The sequence below is a fragment of the Scylla paramamosain genome, chromosome 25 (assembly GCF_035594125.1).
Source record: "Scylla paramamosain isolate STU-SP2022 chromosome 25, ASM3559412v1, whole genome shotgun sequence".
In the NCBI taxonomy this organism is placed as follows: domain Eukaryota; kingdom Metazoa; phylum Arthropoda; class Malacostraca; order Decapoda; family Portunidae; genus Scylla; species Scylla paramamosain.
In genome coordinates, this window is record NC_087175.1 from 16,081,779 (window position 1) to 16,100,892 (window position 19,114).

At 44.3% G+C, this 19,114-nt stretch overlaps 1 protein-coding gene across 5 annotated transcripts in view; it reads left to right on the forward strand.

Moving 5' to 3' along the window:
• The first annotated feature begins 16,228 nt into the window (after window positions 1-16,228).
• Window positions 16,229-19,114, forward strand: part of LOC135113232 (serine/threonine-protein phosphatase 6 regulatory ankyrin repeat subunit A-like) — a 38,192-nt gene continuing 35,306 nt past the window's right edge. Inside the window, exons 1-2 of one of the 5 annotated variants that reach the window (XM_064028413.1) lie at window positions 16,229-16,373; window positions 17,122-17,185. The gene's annotated coding sequence lies outside the window, so the exon portion shown is untranslated. Of the gene's footprint in view, window positions 17,198-19,114 lie in introns of all 5 variants that reach the window. The other 4 variants (XM_064028411.1, XM_064028409.1, XM_064028410.1 and 1 more) reach the window with 4 other exon arrangements.

A 19,114-nucleotide genomic window follows, 5' to 3' on the forward strand; every position in this document is an offset into this window, starting at 1 on the left:
TTGGGCTAGAGGCTCGAATGACCACATCTGGTGTTCCTCTGGAGGCTTGTAGATGAAGATTTCCACGACCATAAACTCCGGAAGGGTCCTGACGGCTTGCAGTTTTCTCTCGATACACGACGTCAGGCGTGCAGAAGCGTAGCTTGGACTCGGCCTCTAACATGGTGCGCCGGCACATCTCGTAAAGAATGTCGAAAAAGTCGTCCTATATGAGGACGATCGTACTTTCTCCATACGTTTCATCCAGCTCTTCTGTGTTTACTCCGCAGTCTTGCACCTCGGTCTGCACTTCTGCGTGGGTGGTCAGGGTGTGGGTCCTCTTACACGTCTGTGTAGAAGTATCCTCTTTCTGCGGCGATGAGGGTGCAGGGGATGCTGGGACAAGTTGGGTCCTCCTGCTGCGCCTCCTCTACCGCTTCTTCCCCGGAGTCGCTGGCACAGGGGCCTGTAGCGCTGTAGGAAGGTCGTCAGGTTGACTGTGAGACCGCATGGAAGGCTGACTTTCACATCTCTCCCGGCTAGAGCACGAATTTCTGGTCTCACCTCCTCCCTGGGCTGTAGATTGTTGATTGCTGATGTCTCGTTTTCAGTTGCTTGTTTGTTAGGTTCATTTAATCATGTTTTCTTCCTCAAAGTGTAGGTGTGATATGCAGCTTTTCTTCTGTTTCTGAGTACTCATGAAATGTTCCTGAGTTACACTAAGTAGCTACCTATTTCCTCTTTATATGGCTGCTCGTCCTCCTGCTCCTGTGTCCTTATCTTTCTTGTAATCTGTCTCTGTCTCCACACATAATTACCACTCTTTTGATAGTACTGATTCACGCTCCTCACAGAGCCACCTTACTTTTTTTTTTATTTCTTCTTTTTTTTTTAATAAAGTGTAGCACTTAAGTTTTTTTTTTTTTCAAAAACACCCATTTGTTGTTCCTGTTCACTTACTTTTTGCCTAACTTGTAGTTGCTGTGCATGTGATGCATGCCACCCCCTCATCCTCCAGTGTGTTTAACCCTTTTAATCCTGAACTATGAAGGAGTTAATATTTTTTTGCGTTTTTTTTTTTTTTTTTTATGTTATTAACTCTCACCCTATAGATAACATATGCATAGGTAAATAAGTAGAAAATGTATTATGGCAGTTTTAATAGGCATGGGATCCTAGGATCCAAGTGGAAAAGAAAATAACTTATGCTCAGCTTACAGGGGCTTTCATATATATATATATATATATATATATATATATATATATATATATATATATATATATATATATATATATATATATATATAGATAGATAGATAGATAGATAGATAGATAGATATATATATATATATATATATATATATATATATATATATATATATATATATATATATATATATATATTTTTTTTTTTTTTTTTTTTTTTTTTTTTTTTTTTCAAGCTTGACAGCCTTCCTTGCACTTGATAATCATATGGCTAACATTATAGTAATCAATTGCATTACCAGATTTTATAAAGTACTAAATACATGATACCCTCTTATGAGTGAAACTCTCTGAAACAATTCTTGGAGGCATTACAGCATAGATGAATGTCTCAGTGGATGCAGATAGAGAATGGCCTAGATTCAACACCCTTTTTGGAGCACACTTCGCACCTTCCCTTCTTTTCAATAAAGTGAGGCCAATGAACACAGGTGTTGTTGAATCTGACAAAGGCAGGAATAAAATAAGCAATCTTGCGCTGCTTAGAAGCTCTAGGGGAGGTGTTGCTTTTTCCTAGGGTGAGGAGGCCTTGCGCTAATTCCCTGCGGAAGCCCAACACTGGTGCACTTTCTGCGTTGGCTTCCTTGTATATGACATAGGCATTAACAATAGCTATGTCAAACGAGCCGAAACATATTTTGTGCCACCATTTTTTGCTTTTTCTGTTGACGCCATACATTTGTCAAAACATTTCAAGCTTATCGACACCTCCCATGTAGTCATTGTAGTTTTTCACGATTTGTGGGCAGGTAACTACCACCTTCATTCCATCTTTTTTGTTTTCTCTGCGTTGTGTTAATTTCAATTCCATGGTAGTTGGAAATCAAGTGCACTGCTTTACTGTCCATTCATTTGTAGGCTGTTATTCCACTTTGGGTAGACTTAAAGTCAGAGCTTTCTCTCTTTAGTGACTTGTCATTGGCTAAAGGAGAAAAGTCTCTTCTGTTTGGTCTGATAGTGCACATGCCAGAAGCTGTTGTCGTTGCAGTATTTCCATTAGGGGAACTGATGAGAAGTAGTTGTCAAAGAAATGTTTGTGTTTTTTTTTTTTTTCCAGAGATGATCAGTCATTGTGAGAACAATATGTCCACCCATGATAAGATTTTTGTTTGCTTGGCTTTTTCTTTTTCATCTTTTTGGGCTGTTTAAATCTCAAACTTGCTGATGTAACCATCGAATAGCACAGACAACTATATCATCACCACTCATCCAGTAGTGGCTCAGTGATGGTAGCCCATCATAACGTTAATTCCAAAACAGACCTACATTTCATTTTTTCCGAAATATTTACATTTCCTTTCTGAGTGCAGCACAAGTTTGTTTCAAATACTGGTCTGTCAACCACTTCATAAATAAGAAAAAAAAATACGAGAAAAGCATCAACTGGATTTGTAGTTGCGTTTGTATCTTCAATTTGATCTGGTCGAAATACCCTCTCTTCCATTGATTGTGCTTTCTTCCTCCACCTGCGACTTTCTTTTTCTTGTTATTTACTTCCGGGGTTGGGTCATCTTCGGATGTTAAAGGCCTCCCATCCGCAACAGGGTTCCCTACATCAGTAATAGGTGCCGTCTCGTCACCTCCAATGAAAATAGTATAACGTTCCTCTTGAGCACGAGACTGAATCATTGTTGATGTGGTCCGTAAGACCTGGAACCTCGTCATCTGTGTCATCTACTTTCTATGGACCACACATTTTCTGTGATATTGTAAGGGTAAGTATTATAATAATATCTTTAACTTAGCCGAAAAATATTCATGATCTACAAAGTCCAGACAGCTGTACTATGCTTGCTATGCTGCTGCTGGTTTGCTTATAATCTGAAAAAAAAAAAAAAAAGCAATAAAGCAAAAAATCAATACACATTTTACTATGAATCGCAAAATAATGTACTAACATAATACTAGGCTTCATTCTAAGAAGCAAAAGTACTCGGTATATCATGCAAATGTGCAGTTTTCATGTATCTGGTAGTGATAGATGATCTAAGAACAATATGCCCCCTGCACCCCCTTTCCTGTCAGGAACTGTCATACTCGCAAATATTTTCTCTATGTATGATGTCTATATGGAGTTTTATCACGAAAGGATTATTTCATGATAAACAATATACATCTTTTTTATAAAACTTATGTAAATACAGAATGGATACTCACCGAATAAAACATCCAGAGGTAGTCAGAAAAAAAAAATAAAAGATGAAGTCCTGCAAGTCTACTGCCAAGAAAAAATTTCATTCATCGGTCAGGTTCACGACAAGTAAATACAGCAAGTGCCAGATGACCGATGAGTCACAATTATCGATGGAAACTGACTCTCCCGACAGGCGATCTCTCACTTCCAGTAATAACCTGTATTACTATGGCAACGAGTGTAAGGCGGGATCCAGAGATCCCGTCAGAGCGATAATGGCCCACGGGCGCGTATACAGAGTAGCCCATTTGGATAAATATTGCCTCATCTCAAAGATAAGAACATAAGAACATAAGAAATAAGGGAAGCTGCAAGAAGCGACCAGGCTTACACGTGGCAGTCCCTGTATGAAACACACCTACCTATTTCCATCTGCTATCCCCATCCATAAACTTGTCTAATCTTCTCTTAAAGCTCTCTAGTGTCCTAGCACTAACTACATGATTACTGAGTCCGTTCCACTCATCTACCACTCTATTTGAGAACCAATTTTTTCCTATCTCCTTCCTAAACCTAAATTTTTCAAGCTTGAACCCGTTATTTCTTGTTCTACCCTGGTTGCTGATCCTAAGAATTTTGCTTACATCTCCCTTGTTATAACCCTTATACCACTTAAAGACTTCTATCAGGTCCCCTCTTAACCTACGTCTCTCTAAAGAATGTAAATTTAACAGCTTCAACCTCGCCTCGTGAGGAATACTCCTCATCCCCTGTATCCTTTTAGTCATTTTCCTCTGTACTGATTCTAATAGACCTATATCTTTCCTGTAATGTGGGGACCAGAACTGCAACGCGTAGTCTAGATGAGGTCTGACCAGCGCCAAGTATAACTTTAATATTACTCCAGGCCTTCTACTTTTAACACTCCTAAAAATTAATCCTAGTACCCTATTTGCCTTGTTTCTGGCTTCTATGCATTGATTCCCTAGACGGAGTTCAGAGCTAACTATAACTCCTAAATCTTTCTCGTACCCTGTTATAACCCTCCTAAACATTTCAGAAGGTCAAATTCATATATATTATAAGGTTAACGTGAGTGAATTATTTATTGTGGGGTTAATTACCACACAGTAACTTTTTGTAGAGTTAAGATTAAATGTCTATCTACACTGACTGGGCAGGAACGTAGTATTAATAACTCCACAAAAAAAAGAGAGAAAAAAAATAAAAAAAAAAAATATATATATATATATATATATATATATATATATATATATATATATATATATATATATATATATATATATATATATATATATATATATATATATATATATATATATATATATATATATATATATATATATATATATATATATATTAAAAGCAACCCCTGCAACTATTTTTTTTCCACATTCCTTGATCGATTTCACTAATGGGATGATAGATCCCAATGTTGTATAACGAATAAGAAGAGAGAGAGAAAGAATTAAATGTTATGGAAGCAACTTGTAAGACCGATGGCGGACAGAGAAGCCCGCGGCGTCTCTCCGGGCAGAGACAATGCTCCCCTTTGCTTCTACACCGCCGCCCTTGTCATAGTTTCAAGTGACCAACTGGGGATTAAGGGAACAACAGGCCCTGCTCTCATCCTTGCTGCACTTCCTAGATGACCTATCCACTGGTTCACCATGCTTATCTTTTCATTTTTCGCTTTTACACACTCACTATGGCTCATTCACATTCTTTAATACTTGTATTGTTGCGTCTGTTGTAACTCATTCCTTCACAGTCTCCATGCTGAATTTCTCTCATCCTCTGACCTATTCACAATCATTACCTTGCTTTTATCGCTGCTAAATTTCACACCAAAGTCCCTTCCATACTCATCTACATCATTAAATAAACTTTGAAGCTCATCTGCCGATTCAGTCATAACCACTACTTATATCTTACTCCCCATATTTTTTTTTCTCGTTCTGGCTGCATACAGTACAAGCTAAAAAGGGTTAGTGACAAAATACAGCCTTGCCTAACTCCTCTCTCTTTTCCTGCCTTCTAGTCTGTATCTAGCTCTTGTGTCCATATAAGACTCTACCTAGCATTTCTCTATTCGCTCCATCGTAAGCTTTCTCAATGTCTAGAAAACCTAAGTACAGTTTACTGCCATCATTTGTATCAAACCAGAAAAAAAAAAAGAAAAAAAAGAAAATAGATTTGCTGACTTCCTGCAGTTGGGGAAGCGTGGCCTTAGAAAGCTTACAGAACGAGACCTGCAAGTCTTCTAATAGAACAAGAGACAGTTGACATGAAGAATAGCAAGATAACACATGTCATAGCAGAAAATACTGATATATTAAATGCTCCTCTGACTTCTCATTAAGTTTGGCAGTCTGTCCTTCATGGATTCACAGGAACCGTATCTAAATTGACTCCATTTGAAATATCTGAAATTTGCTGTGGTGTGATGTCACTTCTATATTAAACAACACGAGGAAAAAAAATAGTGTTCAAATGCTCTGAGTGTGTCTGAAAACTCCACTTGCGAAGGATTACAAAATGCAGCAGAACGTCCATTTATTCAAAGCATAAAGCTCCAGTGATTATTGCACTTCTCTTGATGAACTAATATAGGAAAAAGTTTCAGAGCAAAGGTCATCAACAGCTTTTTTTGAGAAACTATGTAAAAAACCTGCCAAGTACTGGTGACTAAATGTCACTCACTGCGTGCAAAATGTCGTACATCAGACCTGCTAGGGTACGATAATGTTGAGAACGAGTTTGACAATACGGGGTGAAAAAAAAAAAAAATGGAAAAAAGTTAATTTCCTTGCACGGTGAACAAAGCCCTGCACCTGATACATTACTTGAATTAAACAGATGCAAATGCAAAGGCTTGTGTGAAAACGTGTTATTGCAGTTTTGTGACTGTAAAATTGTCACTTTTCTTAAAACATTGATAGATGAGGCTACTGGACTTGATTAAATTAGTGTTCGTACAGCACTAGAGCAATTTTATGGCATTTTATCGTGAAATTACCTGTTTGTGAGATACTAAAGGAAATTTAAGAACAAAAGTTTGATTTTTTGGAAGTTTCCCCATGAACGTAAAAATTGGTTGTATCTATTTTTTTTTTTCTTTTTTTTTTCCTGTTCAGAATATTACGGTTAAGAGGAAACCAAATATACTGAAATAAAGAGAAATGTTCACTCTAAAAGATGAATTCTACGTTTTTTTTTTTCTTTTATCAAGGAATTAGCAGTTTGGGAGATATTAAAGAAAATTTGAGAGCAACGTTGATTTTTTTATCTTAATATTTTGCAGAATACCTATTCCACCTCTGGGCTTATTTACGCAAAAACTGTAAATTTTTAGAGCAAAAAACCTGTGAGACAAACTTGGTCAAAGTTAAATTTTCTATCTTTCCATTACCTATACCTCATAGCACTACGATGAACCATTTTGGAGAAAAACGTGAAAATGTAGAAAAATGTATCTACTGAAAAGGTTACAGGCGTGAATTTCTAAGGTTCAAAATGGCAGAATTTATTTATTTTTTTTTTTATATAGTGTTCCTAAGGGTCTATATAACCAGTTCATGTAATAACACAAACTATTGCAATTTATTTCACTAAACGCCCTTCTTTCACCTAATCTCCTACTCCTAATATTCAACAGAAATATCTTTTTTTCATAAGTCTTAAAGTATCCATTTGCATGTCTCTCTAAAAGTCTTATTTCTTTTTTTTTTTTTTTGTCTCGTTTATTGTTATTTTATTTTTTATTTAGTTTTTGAATGCTAATTTTGTGAAGTTTGGTCAAATTTTATGTTTTTGAATGTTGATATTTTGGAAACTCCTTATTCTATTTTTTTTCATTATTTTCGGGGGTTTTACTTTGGCTTGTGCATTGTTTATTAAGTTTTTATTATTTTCTTTTGTTTTTGTCTTTTTTTTTTTCGGTGCGAGTTTTATAAAGCTTTGCCTGTTTTTGGAATGTTGACATTTTGTATTTTGCACTTCTTATTTTGCCAACATTTTAAATACCTAGCTGTAATTGGCTGAACGATTGATGACGTCATTGTTGTAGTAATATGCACAATAATTAAAAGAGGGCATCTGGGATCATAAGTGTGTGTGTGTGTGTGTGTGTGTGTGTGTGTGTGTGTGTGTGTGTGTGTGTGTGTGATTCCCCTACGGACCTGGCGGACCTGCTGGGGTCTGCCTGGGGCCCTTGGCAAAAACCCTTGGCTCGGGGGCCTCGCAGCGTCGTGTCAGAGCCGGAAACTGCTTCAGGGGGCTGGGGAGCCATCGGAACCCCTCCCTTGAGCCCGGCTGGTGGCAGGCTGGGGTTCAGTCAAGCCCCTCTTCTGCCCCCATCACCCCCTCTGTCTCCTTCCCCCGGCCGCCCCGCCAGCTGCCCGCACGAGTCGCGTTCTCCACCCCTCAGTCCTTCGGCTTACCGGCGTTTGGGGAAACGCAAGTCGGCGGAGTACGACGGGAAGGTAGCCTGGGAGGCTTACGTCGCCCAATTCGAGATGCTAGCCTCTGCCCAGGGCTGGAGCGAGGCTGAGACGTCGCTTCAGTTGGCAACAACGCTGCGAGGCCCCGCTGTGGAGGTCTTGGGGCACATGCCGCCGGCCCAACGCGCCGGTTATGGAAGTGTGGCAGAGGCCCTTCGGCGCCGCTTCGGGCACCACCACCAGGCCGAGGTGTACCGGGCTCACCTGAAGAAGACTCAGGAGCGGGGCGAGAGTAAAGCATTCGACAAGGTGCCCCATCAAAGGCTCCTGAGAAAGGTTAGGGCGCACGGGATAGATAGGAAGGTGTTAGGTTGGATAGGGTCATGGCTTGGTAACAGGCGACAGAGAGTGCTAATAAACGGCTCGAAATCCGAGTGGGGTCATGTCATTAGTGGGGTGCCACAGGGATCAGTATTAGGGCCATTATTATTTCTAATATATATCAATGACTTGGATAGTGGAATTAGTAGCGATGTTAGTAAATTTGCGGATGACACAAAGATAGGTAGATTAATTAGGTCAGAAGCGGATGCCATCGCCTTGCAGACAGACTTAGATAGAATGAATGAATAGAAGGATAGATGGCAAATGCAATTTAATATCAATAAATGCAAAGTGCTTAGCGTAGGTAGAGGAAACCCACACAATAGGTACACATTAAACACCCAAACTCTGGTAGGTACAGGGTACGAGAAAGATTTAGGAGTTATAGTTAGCTCTGAACTCCGTCTAGGGAAACAATGCATAGAAGCCAGAAACAAGGCAAATAGGGTACTAGGATTCATTTTTAGGAGTGTTAAAAGTAGAAGGCCGGAAGTAATATTAAAGTTATACTTGGCGCTGGTCAGACCTCATCTAGACTACGCTGTGCAGTTCTGGTCCCCACATTACAGGAAAGATATAGGTCTATTAGAATCAGTACAGAGGAGAATGACTAAAAGGATACAGGGGATGAGGAGTATTCCTTACGAAGCGAGGTTGAAGCGGTTAAATTTACATTCTCTAGAGAGACGTAGGTTAAGAGGGGACCTGATAGAAGTCTTTAAGTGGTATAAGGGTTATAACAAGGGAGATGTAAGCAAAATTCTTAGGATCAGCAACCAGGGTAGAACAAGAAATAACGGGTTCAAGCTTGAAAAATTTAGGTTTAGGAAGGAGATAGGAAAAAATTGGTTCTCAAATAGAGTGGTAGATGAGTGGAACGGACTCAGTAATCATGTAGTTAGTGCTAGGACACTAGAGAGCTTTAAGAGAAGATTAGACAAGTTTATGGATGGGGATAACAGATGGAAATAGGTAGGAGTGTTTCATACAGGGACTGCCACGTGTAAGCCTGGTCGCTTCTTGCAGCTTCCCTTATTTCTTTTGTTCTTATGTTCTTATGCTGTCCCAGTTGGCGCAGGACGTGGAGGCGTTGGTAAGAAGGTCGTATCCCGCGGCCCCGGAAGAAATTATTGTGGTCCTGGCCCGAGATTCCTTTATTGACGCCCTAAACGACCAGCAGCTGCAAATCTACGTCAAGCAGGCGCACCCTGGGGACTTGCAGGTGGTGCTGGCGAGGGCCTTGGAATTTGAGGCCTTCCTGAAGACGACCAGCGGCCAAGGGGCGGCCGCCCAACCCCGCCGTGACCTCTGAGGCCGGAAGGCGAAGGTGGAGAAGAAGCCACCGTCGAGGAAGGCAAGCCGAGACGGTTTTCGTGGCTCATGTTGAGGCTGTGGCGAGAAGGGTCACAGACGCAGTCGGTACCCAAGGGAACGAAGGACGCGTTCTCTCGACCGGCTGGGTTCTGATGCCGTTCAGCCTTGCTGCAAGGACTGCGGCAAGTCTGGCCACCGCTCCAGTGCCTGCCCCAAGCCAAAGGAAGTGGTGCAGGCGGGAAACTCGGACAGGCTGGAGAAGGGGGCTGAACCCCAGCACGTCCTCAGTCCCCGGGCCCCGTTTTGTGTAAGCTGCCGCCAGACAACCAGCGCGATGCAGGTTCAATGGATGGCAACCCATGCCACCTGACAGTGGACACCGGGGCTGAGAAGACTTTGGTGCGGCCTGACATGCTGGCCGCCACTCGAGTCCCAGACGGCCACAGAGGCTGTGTGGCGTGACGGGGCACTGTGTGCAGCTCAAGGGCCCAGTGGATGTTCGTATCGGCGTGGACAGCGCTGTGGAGCTGCTGCCAGTGTACGTCGCCGACTTGGACGAACCATGTCTGCTGGGACTCGACTACCTGACGCAGAGCAAGGCTTGTGTCGACCTTGGACGGAAGCTGGTGAGGGTGCGTGGCCAAGAAGTGCCCTTGCTTCCGGAGGTCGGCTGTGCGGAGGTAGTTGTGGCTGAGAGAGTGCACCTTGCCCCTAGGACGGAGGCTAGAGTCCGGTGTCGACTGTCCAGGGCAGTGCGTGGATCGGAAGGCATGGTGGAGCCCACAGAAAACCTGCGACTGGCTGATGGCGTGGCAGTCGGGCGGAGCTTCGTTCAAGGGGGGAGGAGTTAGTTACGGTGTTAGTAGCTAACCTCTCCGGTGAGGCTCGGAAGATGCCCGCTGGGGCCAAGCTGGGCACTTGTGAGGAAGTGGAGCGCCCTGAGGAGACGTCGGGGAACGCAGAGGTGGCTGCTGTGAGGCCGCTGCCCGACTTCCTGGAGGATTTGGCTCACCGGAGTGCCGCTAACCTGACGGAGGCGCAGACGGAGAAGGTGCGCCACACCCCGGCTCAGTACGCGGACGTCTTTAGCAGGGGTGACATGAACCTGGCCCCCACGGGGTTGGTGAAGCACAGCATCAACACGTGAAATAGTGCGCCCATCAAGAGCCCGCCCCGACGTATTGCACCAGCCAGGCGAGAGGAGATGCAGCGCACCATCAACGAGCTGGCAGCGCAGGGGGTGATCGAGCGGTCGGACAGTCCGTGGTATCAGCGGTAGTCTTGGTTAAGAAGAAGGACGGCACGCAGCGCTTCCGTGTGGACTACCGGGCGCTGAATGACGTGACTGCCAAGGACATTTACCCCCTGCCGAGGATTGATGACACGCTCGACGCGCTGGTGGCGGGCCATGAAGGAGACGTATGACCGCCGCATGAGGAACGTGAGGTACGCTGTGGGTGACCGAGTGTGGCTTTGTAACTCCCGCCGGAAGCGAGGGCTCTCGCCGAAGCTCCAGAGCCCCTGGGAGGGGCCATACACGACGTCACTTCTCTGACGACACGTATCGGATTCGTCGGGGACGGAAGCGATCGTCTGTTGTCCACGTGGACCGGCTGTGGCGTTACCACGATCCGGGGCGCTACTCCTGGGGCCATGGCGGAAAGACGAGGACGTAAGCCCCAGCAGCAGCGACGAGGACGTGGCAGGGGCTGCCCGAGACGGGAATGAGCTTTGAGTAGGCAGCGCGGCGAGTGACAGTGGTGACCTTGACCATGAACTTGGGGCTAGAGACGCCCCCCTGGGTGGCGCTGCTGATTCGCCGCAGCCCACGCCTCCGCCACCACAGCGACCTCGGCGGCAGAGGCGTAGACCAGGGTGGATGAGAGACTTTTGTGATGTTCCTGAGGATTAATTTTCTGTGTATTTCATTTATTTATTTCCACTTATTTTCTTGACTGTATGTGTGTGTCAGGGCAGCCGGGTCGTCTGCCTTATAGGAGGGGGATAGTGTTACACCAGGGGTATGGGTGTGGCTGGCAGCACTGTTAGAGGTGGCAGCTCTGGGACTGGGAGAGGCAGGACAGAGAGAGAGAGAGAGAGAGAGAGAGAGAGGAGACGTGTGGCCCGAGAGGAAGCGAACGTGTGCCTGCCTGCTTTGGAAGTGTTTCCCTGCCTTATGAGTGCCCTGTTGAGTGCCTATCGTGCCCTGGGAGACTTGTGGTGCCCCTGTGAACTTGTAAAGCAGTGTACTTTCGGAGGATTTGTCAATAAATCTAGGAAATAGTGCCCATGTTTTCCCTTGTGCCCTGGCCTCGTGTGGGTGTGCCTTGTCCCGGCGTTCAGAGTGTGACTTATTTGAATCCCCGCTGCTCTAGTTTCTCGACCTGTGCCCGTGTGGATAACACGCCCGCCCGGAGTGAGGGGTGGGCGCAATATCAGATAAAGTTTTCAGTGCAGTGTTGAATGAGAGACTGTGTAAATAGATTGAGAGAGCTGGAGTGCTGGATGAAGAACATAATGGATTTTGTATGGATAGGAGAGCTGAAGACAATGTTTCTGGCGAATAAAATGATTGAGAAGAAAAAGAAGGATGGGGGTAAATTGTACCTATGTTTTCTGGATACAGAAAAAAAATTATGATAGAGTGAACAGAGAAATGCTAGGTAGAGTCTTAGAAAAGATTGGATTGAGTGCAAAGATAGTTAACATAGTGCAAAGTATGTATGTGGACACAAGAGCTAGATACAGACTAGGAGACATAGTAACAGACTGGGTGAAGAGTGAGAGAGGAGTTAGGCAAGGGTGTATATTGTCACCTACCCTTTTTAGCCTGTATACAGAGGAATTAGCAGCCAGAATGAGAAGAATGAACGTAGGGGTAAGTGTGGGGAATGATAAAATATGTGTACTTTTTTATGCAGATGACGTAGTGGTTATGTGAATCGGCAGATGAGCTTCAGAGTTAGTTGGTTGTTGTGGATGGGTATGGAAAAGATTTAGGAGTGGCGTTTAGCAGTGAGAAAAGCAAGGTAATGATTGTGAATAGGTCAGAGGATGAAAGTAATGTGGTATGGAGACTTGGAGAGAATGAGTTGAAACAGGTGCAAAAATGCAAGTACATAGGGATGTGGATGAGTCCTAGTGGGTGCGGAAAGACAAAGAATGAAAAGATAAGAATGGTAAACCAGTCGATTGCGAAGCGCGGCAAGGATGAGAGCGAGTATGATGTGTTGAGAGAAGTGTGGAAGAGTGTGGCTGTGCTGAGTATAATGTATGGTATGGATATGATTGTATGGAATGAAATTGAAATTGACAGGTTAGAATTGGGCCAGAATAGCCGACTTTTAGCAAGGGTAGCACTGAGTGCACCGAGGTACACAGCAGTAGAAGCCTTGAGAGGTGATATGAGATGGAGCACCTTTAGGGAAAGACTCACAAAAGCCATACTTAGTTGCAAGATTAGGCTTGAGAGAATGGATGACGCAAAAATAGCAAGAAAGGTGTACCTGTGGAATGAAAGCGGAAACAAATGGAGGAAGATGTGCATGAGAATGACAGACAGGAATGGATTACAAGTTGTGTGGGCGATGAGAATGGCTGGGAGGATCCAAAATGAGCGTGAATGGGTGATAACAAGAGGACGCTGAGTGGGAGCTGAATAGGATTTGGGAAAATGGAAGAATGAGATAGATAAGTGAAATGTGTGGGACGGAATGAATGGAAGAATGAGATGGAAAGAAAGAAGACCCTGGAATGGTACAAGGAGAAAGGAGCCCCGAAGTATGAAAGGTGGATGATGGAAGCCTGGGCGGTGATCTTCTCTTCCGAGCGAGGGCACAGTGTATGGATGTGAATGGAAGGAGTTGCAGAAGGTCTGAGTTCCGCAGCAAAGTGTGCCAGATGTGTGACATGGGAGAGGATGAGACGGTGGAACATGTGGTGCTGGAGTGTGTGAAGTATGCCAGAGACAGGAATAAGATGATGTACGTGATACTGACTGAGTTAGGGCATGACAGGAATGAAAGAGTGGAAAGACAGAAAAGGAGTGGATGGTGTTGTTGCTGAGACTGTGTAGAGAGGCGAATAAAAGGATGATTGAGGCGGTAAAAGAGTTTCTGGAGAGAATGTGGCATGCCAGATGTAAGAACAATTAGTGTAGAGGATGCTGTTCGTTTCTCTTTTTTCCCTACTACAGGAGTTGCCGATCCAAAGGCCTGGCTTAGGAGTGATCCCGAGCCGCCTTTACCATCAAGATCACCGAAGTATACAGTAGAAGCCTTGAGAGGTGACAAGGCATGGAGCACCTTTAGGGAAAGACTCACAAAAGCCACACTTAGGTTCAAGATTAGTCTTGAGAGAATGGATGACGCAAGAATAGCAAGAAAGGTGTACCTGTGGAATGAAACTGAAAGCAAATGGAGGAAGATGTGCATGAGAATGACAGACAGGAATGGATTACAAGTTGTGTGGGCGATGAGAATGGCTGATTGGGCGATGATCAAGATCAAGATCACCGAAGTATACAGTAGGTATACTGTATCATATGATATACCATATGAGTTCTACAAGAATGGTGGGGAGGTAGTGATAGACAGAATGACTGAGTTATTCAACCGAGTGTGGAATGAAGAGAGAGTGCCAAGAAAGTGGAATGAGAGCCGAGTGTGTCTGTTGCATAAGGGGGGGATTTAAGAGTAAAAATGAGCTGAAGAACTACAGGCCAATTGCATTAGTGAATACAATAGGTAAAGTTTTCAGTGCAGTGTTGAATGAGAGATTGTGTAAATGGATTGAGAGAGCTGGAGTGCTGGGTGAAGAACAGAATGGTTTTCGTAGGGATAGAAGAGCTGAGGACAATATGTTTGTGGTGAATGAAATGATTGAGAAGAAAAGGAAGGATGGGGGTAAATTGTACCTAGGTTTTCTGGATATAGAGAAAGCTTATGATAGAGTGAACAGAGAAATGCTAGGTAGAGTCTTAGAAAAGATTGGATTGAGTGCAAAGATAGTTAACATAGTGCAAAGTATGTATGTGGACACAAGAGCTAGATACAGACTAGGAGACATAGAAAGAGACTGGGTGAAGAGTGAGAGAGGAGTTAGGCAGGGCTGTATATTGTCACCAACCCTTTTTACCCTGTATACAGAGGAGCTAGCAGCCAGGATGAGAAGAATGAATGTAGGGGTAAGTGTGGGGAATGATAAAGTATGTGTGCTCCTTTATGCAGATGACGTAGTTGTTATGAGTGAATCGGCAGATGAGCTTCAAAGTTTGTTGGATGTAGTGGATGGCTATGGTAAAGACTTTGGAGTAAGGTTTAGCAGTGAGAAAAGCAAAGTAATGATTGTGAATAGGTCAGAGAATGAAAGTAATGTGGTATGGAGACTTGGAGAGAATGAGTTGAAACAGGTGCAAGAATACAAGTACTTGGGGATGTGGATGAGTCTTAGTGGGTGTGCAAAGGCAAAGAATGGAAAGATAAGTATGGTAAACCAGTGGGTAGGTCGACTGGGAAGCGCGGCAAGGATGAGAGCAAGTAAGTATGATGTGTTGAGAGAAGTGTGGAAGAGTGTGGCTGTGCCATGTATAATGTATGCTATGGATGTGATTGCATGGAATGAAAGTGAAATTGATAAGTTAGAAGTGGGCCAGAATAGAGTAGCAAGGATGGCACTGAGTGCACCGAGGTGCACAGCAGTTGAAGCCTTGAGAGGTGACATGGGATGGAGCACCTTTAGAGAAAGACTCACAAAAGGTACAAGGTACAAGATTAGGCTTGAGAGAATGGATGATGCAAGAATAGCAAGGAAGGTGTACCTGTGGAATGAAAGTGGAAGCAAATGGAGGAAGAGATGCATGAGAATGACAGACAGGAATGGATTGCAGGTTGTGTGGGCGATAAGAATGGCTGGTAGGAATCAAAATGAGCGTGAATGGGTGGTAACAAGAGGAGGCAGAGTGGGAGCCGAATGGGATGTGAGAAAATGGAAGAATGAGATAGACAAAGAGGTGAAATGTGTGGGACTGAATAAATGGAAGAATGAAATGGAAAGAAAGAAGACCCTGGAATGGTACAAGGAGAAAGAGGCCCCGAGGTATGAAAGGTGGTATGATGGAAGCCTGGGCGGTGATCTTCTCTTCCGAGCGAGGGCACAGTGTATGGATGTGAATGCAAGGAGTTACAGATGGTCTGAGTCCCGCAGCAAAGTGTGCCAGATGTGTGACATGGGAGAGGATGAGACGGTGGAACATGTGGTGCTGGAGTGTGTGAAGTATGCCAGAGACAGGAATGAGATGATGCAAGTGATGCTGACTGAGTTAGGGCATGATAGGAATGAAAGAGTGGAGAAGACAGGAAAGGAATGGATGGTGTTGTTGCTGGGACTGTGTAGAGAGGCGAATGAAAGGATGATTGAGGCGGTGAAAGAGTTTCTGGAGAGAATGTGGCGTGCCAGGTGTATGAACAATTAGGATAGAGGATGCTGTTCGTTTCTCTTTTTTTCCCTTTCTACAGGAGTTGCCGATCCAAAGGCCTGGCTCAGGAGTGATCCTGTTCCACCTGTACCATCAAGATCAAGATCAAGAAGATCAGATCAAGATCTAGACTCTAGAGTTTCTGGAGAGGATGTCGCGTGCCAGATGTATGAACAATTAGAATAGAGGATGCTGTTCGTTTTTCTTTTTTTCCCTCCTTCTACAGGAGTTGCCGATCCAAAGGCCTGGCTCAGGAATGATCCTGTGCCAACTGTACCATCAAGATCAAGATCAGTAGAAGCCTTGAGAGGTGATAAGACATGGAGCACCTTTAGGAAAAAACTCACAAGAGCCACACGTAGGTACAAGATTAGTCTTGAGAGAATGGATGATGCAAGAATAGCAAGGAAGATGTAGTAAGGCTTTGGAATGAAAGTGGAAGCAAATGGAGGAAGAGGTGCATGAGAATGACAGACAAGAGTGGATTACAAGTTGTGTGGGCGATGAGAATGGCAGGGAAGAATCAAAATGAGCGTGAATGGGTGGTAACAAGAGGAGGCAGAGCGGGAGCTGAATGGGATGTGGGAAAATGGAAGAATGAGGTAGAGAAGTGAAATGTGTGGGACAGAATGAATGGAAGAATGAGATGGAAAGAAAGAAGACCCTGGAATGGTACAAGGAGAAAGAGGCCCCGAGGTATGAAAGGTGGTATGATGGAAGCCTGGGCGGTGATCTCCTCCGAGCGAGGAGTATGGATGTGTATGGATGTGAATGCAAGGATTTACTGATGGTCTGAGTCCTACAGCAAAGTGTGCCAGATGTGTGACATGGGAGAGGATGAGACGGTGGAACATGTGGTGCTGGAGTGTGTGAAGTATGCCAGAGACAGGTTGAGATGATACAAGTGATACTGACTGAGGGCATGATAGGAATGAAAGAGTGGAGAAGACGGGAAAGGAATGGATGGTGTTGCTGGGACTGTGTAGAGAGGCGAATGAAAGGATGATTGAGGCGGTAAAAGAGTTTCTGGAGAGAATGTGGCATGCTAGATGTAAGAACAATTAGTGTAGAGGGTGCTGTTCGTTTCTCTTTTTTCCCTACTACAGGAGTTGCCGATCCAAAGGCATGGCTTAGGAGTGATCCCGAGCCACCTGTACCATCAAGATCAAGGTAGTACTAGGTGTAAGCTCTCAAATATTTGGTTGTGTCAGTCCCTTTTTAGCTAAAAAATATAAATGAATAAATAAATAAATAAGTAATAAAATAAAATAAAAAATGTTCAACAGTAACTGCAAGAAATGCAGGAAGGAAGTAACATGTCACTGCTGAGGAATAGCATATGAAAGGTGTTGTGATTGGTATGTGGAGTGTTTGGGGCAGGAGATAGGGTCCTCAAGAACAAGAACCCTTGTTCTTGTGCAGCGGGTGTCTCTTGAGGCTGAAGGAGGAATGGGAGGCACTCACTGTGAGAAGTGAGGTGGAGGGCTCTGAAACGGAGGTGGCCGGGGAGGACGCCCTTAGGCCCCTTTCACACAAGGCGTGAAATTCACGCCGCGTGAAAAATCACGCGGCGGGAAGTTCACGCCCAACCTAAGCGGACATACAAAATGCATACTTCTGTTCAGACGTGGCAGTTTTTTCACGCGGCGTGAATTTCACGCCTGATGCCGCGCGTGTGTCTGCTAAAAACGAAGCGTGAAATTTCACGCCAAAGTTTAGCTTCCAATGGTGTTCAATGCTTTCTTTCACACTCGGCGTGTTTTGTCACGCCGCCACCTGGCAGTACAGTTCAGGCAACGGGTAATGTGGACGTGTGCATCTCCCGTACTGAATGAAAATCTACAATAGGTAAAAGGATAATTAAAGTCATTTTTTATTGTTACTGAATGTGTACTTATGTAATAACAAATACATAAACATAGAAAAATCTAAGTTTTTTAAAATAACATCCTTTTTTCAGATCAAATGATGACTGCAATTAATAGCGAATCCTTTTTTTGCTGTCTTTTATACAACAAATATAAAATGAGGGCTTTTTTTTCTTTACTCTGGGCAGCCATTTGTTCACCTGTTTTTACACACACTTGTGAGTTGTGACCACTCTCGGAGCACAGCAATGCAATAATGAAACAGAATTCCAGGAATCAGGCGTGAAAAAAAACCACCACGTGTGAACGATTGAGTGTGAACTTCCCGCCGCGTGATTTTTCACGCGGCGTGAATTTCACGCCTTGTGTGAAAGAGGCCTTAGGAGTGATGCCAGGTCCGCCAGAGGGGAAGAGGAAGGCCAGGGCAGAGAGATGGAGGATTGTAGGCTCCCCGTCGAAGTAAAGGACCAGCCAAAAGATGCCCAGGATCACACTGTGAGAAGAGTGGGAGGAAGGAGCAGGCAGGGGCGGATGAAGGAGAGCAGGATTGTGAGGAGAGGCATGTGGCCACTAGGCAGGCTGTGGGCTGTGCCAGTAGGGTGCAGGAGGAGGGCAGCAGCAGTAAGGTCAAGAAGACAGACCAGGATAGCAAGGGTCATTGCAATAGAAGGAAGGAGAAGGACAGCAAATGGATGGAGCAGAGGAACAATGCCAGGCCAAGGGCAGGGACATGGATGGGAGGAGGACACTACTCTTGGAGAAAGATACAGGAGGGTAGAAGGCCAAAGCTGAGGACACGGGGGGGAGGCAGGAGGAAGAGTGTGGATATTTGGAGTCTCAGGAGGAGAGTAAGTAAAGAGATGTACATGTTGTCAAAAGAAGGATATAAAGTATTGGACAACACTAGACCAGGGGCCAACATCAGGGTCATCCAGAAGGCAGTGAAGGAACACCTAGGGGAAATGGGAACTGAGGACCTGGTGACGATCCAGGGAGGAGGGAATGACTTGGAGGAGATAGGAGGAAAGGAGACAGTGTGGTGGATGGAAGAGATGGTTTGCACAGTAAGATAGAAGATAGACAAGAGGCCATCATTGATGTGCATCCCCATTGGCAGGACAAGGAGGGTCAACAGTTTGGCCGGGAGAGAAGATGGGTGAACAGGGGATGCATAGAGAAGCTGCAAGAATGGGAGTGTGATGGGCTGCAGTTGTAGCAAAAGATGAACTGG